Below are 573 nucleotides of genomic sequence, written 5' to 3'. Positions count from 1 at the left end.
AACATAGAGACAATATTTTACAAATCAGATGCACATTTAGTCTTCATATGCAAGTTCTTCATCTTCATCTTCATCTTCGGATGTTGACAAGTTACATTGAAATTCGTCTTCTCCTTCACCATCTTCTATCTCAAAATCGATTGGTTCATCTTGATGACTCTCGTCGACTAAACTCTCAATGATGATTTCTTCAACCAAAGTCGGAGTTGCCTCAATAACAGTTTGTTGCAATATAACCAAATCATCATCGTTAAACTTCCCTTGGACAACATTCCTCGGATTAACTTTGCAAACTGTAAGCCACGATTTGTGAGGTCGTTTAGTGTANGCTTTGATGTGAATGGGTTGCAGACTGTGTCGCAGAGTCTGTGCGTTCAGAAGGGTTCGACGAATGAGAAGAGGATCTGCTACAATTGAAGATTCGGACACCGATGGCGGTTCTGCCACTGCGACCTCTGGAAGCAACCTTGGTCTTAGGAGGCATCGGATCGACGATTGAGAGAGAGAGAGAGAAGAAGAAAAAGATTTAAAGAGAAAGCGATAGAGGATTGAGAGATTGAGAGAGAAGGAGAG

Source organism: Camelina sativa, chromosome 1 (genome assembly GCF_000633955.1).
Source record: "Camelina sativa cultivar DH55 chromosome 1, Cs, whole genome shotgun sequence".
Taxonomy (NCBI): domain Eukaryota; kingdom Viridiplantae; phylum Streptophyta; class Magnoliopsida; order Brassicales; family Brassicaceae; genus Camelina; species Camelina sativa.
Note: the sequence above shows the minus strand (reverse complement) of the source record.